Here is a 2,704-nt window from a genome sequence, read left to right as displayed (position 1 = left end):
GACGAGTGCACATCGCAGATCGCACAGCGCGCGTTCCTTGGAAGTACCAATGAAATGTTAACACAAGTATAGTATCATATCACTCATTCTTTGAATATTCTATGTAAATTATTGAATTTTAGAATTAAACTGTGAAGTGGGGATACTTGGCCTCGCGAGACAACAACAAAGACGGGTCTTGCATCGACTTTGACAATTACTAATTCAGTCTTGGTTTGAATTTCGACAAGTACACATCGGTTTTCGTAGTACGCGTTTTTTGCCAGTAATAACGAAGAGTTAATGTAAGTACAATATTCTATCACTCATATTTTCGATATGCTATACTATTTCTTTTGTTTCGGACTTCAATTTTGTGCTTTCGAGAGACTTTGACAATCTATCTTCACGAGTGGACTTAGAAATTTTCGCACTTTCGTGGGACTCTGAGAATCTATCTCCACGAGTGGACTTAGAAATTTTCGTACCGTCGTAGGACTTTGACAATCCATCTCCACGAGTGGACTTAGAAATTTTCGCACTTTCGTGAGACTCTGAGAATCTATCTCCACGAGTGGACTTAGAAATTCGAGAATGCCATTCGAGTGAGTATTAACGAAAAGTTTACACAAATATAATATTCTATTACTCATAATTTCAATATGCTATACTATTTCTTTTGTTTCAGACTTCGATTTTGTGCTTTCGAGAGACTTTGACAATCTATCTTCACGAGTGGACTTAGAAATTTTCGCACTTTCGTGGGACTCTGAGAATCTATCTCCACGAGTGGACTTAGAAATTTTCGTACCGTCGTAGGACTTTGACAATCCATCTCCACGAGTGGACTTAGAAATTTTCGCAGAATGCCATTCGAGTGAGTATTAACGAAAAGTTTACGCAAATATAATATTCTATTACTCATATTTTCGATATGTTATACTATTTCTTTTGTTTCAGACTTCGATTTTGTGCTTTCGAGGGACTTTGACAATTTATCTCTGTGAGTGGACTTAGAAATATTCGCACTGTAGTGGGACTTTGATAATCTATCTCCGCAAGTGGACTTAGAAATTTTCATTGGATACCTTTCGTAGAAGTTTCAACGAAGACTTAAAGTAAGTATATTTCTCTATTACATATTTCTTGAATGTTTTATATAATTTTCATTGTAATAGTGATACTAATTATTTCGTTTGTATTTTTGTTTCAGAACCTCGTTGCAATCGCGCGCGTAGCAATGAAGTAATCGAGTGTTTGTACCGTTAAAATAAAATTATCGCGAAGTAGAAGCAGTGTTTGCTCGTTCGCGGTTCGCGATTTAAACCATAAGTGTTTTTGCATAGACTGCGTGCAATGCAGTCTTTAGAGTCAGTGTTTGTTCGTAAAGTATTTTGCATATTTAACAGTCGCACAGACTGTACTTATAATATATAGTAGAGTTTCGCGAAATAAATTCAGTGACCGTTCGTTAATAAATAACTACCGCGAATTAGAGTCAGTACATCACTGAAAAGGATCTCGACCAACTTCGATGTCGACCTACCTCATTTTCAATCAACTACAAATCATCCACCCTCAATTTCGACCTAATTCGCGGTCGAGTGTTTTGGAGCCATCGCAGAACTTCTTAAGTAGTAAGTTAATTTTTAAGTCCCTCCGATCACTCAATCATGTCGAGGACGAAAGGTCCGAATCGGCACGAGTGATTGGTTGTAATTATTTAGTAGAAGAGCAATGAGTGACCACGGGTAAATTTCTTCGGAGATTTACTCGTGAATGGTTCGTTAATTTTTCATTTATTTATTAGATCAGGACAGAGTCTTCTTGCTTAAACGCGTTAATTATAATTATTTGAAATTTTTGATATTTAAATGCATTTTGAAATAATTTTCTCTCACGAAAATAATAAAGTATCGCGATATTCGCGAATTTTAAAAATTAATAAGCTAGAAGACATTCGCGATGAATAGTCTCTGAATTACAAGCGATATTGTATAATTTATTTTCTATTAATTCGAATAATTGCTTGTAAGAAGGAGCGTCCAATGATTTCTCATTACATTTTTAATTAAAGATTAATTATTTTTATTAATAAAAGAAAAGTCTCAGTAGAGTCATTGCTTTTGAAAGAATAAAGTAGAATAGAGTCGTTGATAAAAGACAAAGAGACTTGTAGAATCATAACGTGTAGAACATAGAATAACTTATTCAATTTTTAGCTTAGGATTTTCAGCAATTAATATATTAATTCTCGTATCTCTTTCGATGCTTTCTTGATTTTTCGTTTCAGGTTTGGTTTAGAGTTGCGTTAGATGTATTAGTTTACTTCCACGTCTTAGAATTAGGGTTGGTTTTAGTTTTTGACGGTAGTGACGATAGTTATTAAATGTTTTCTATAGCTGTGGTTAGGGCACGAAGCAAAGAAGAGGCTATATGCCGAAGAGGCCCCCACAAATTGTGGCTCAAGAGGGCAACTATTAGACTATTGAAGTATTTTCGAAGGTTCCATAGAACTCTTCGAAAATGGCTCTTAGTCATATTTTAATTTTACCATGTTGTCACTCAAAATGCTCTTATATAGTAGTATATAGTAGTAATGTAGATTTGAGAAGCTGAGACGATGTAATATTCCGTCTCCCATCCTACACGCGTACGCGAATAGAATTTTTATATATTTTATGCATTTTTATTATTAAAGTCGAGTAATCGCGTTTTTCTTTTC

Source organism: Vespula pensylvanica, chromosome 1, assembly GCF_014466175.1.
Source record: "Vespula pensylvanica isolate Volc-1 chromosome 1, ASM1446617v1, whole genome shotgun sequence".
Taxonomy (NCBI): domain Eukaryota; kingdom Metazoa; phylum Arthropoda; class Insecta; order Hymenoptera; family Vespidae; genus Vespula; species Vespula pensylvanica.
This window is presented reverse-complemented; position numbering follows the sequence as displayed.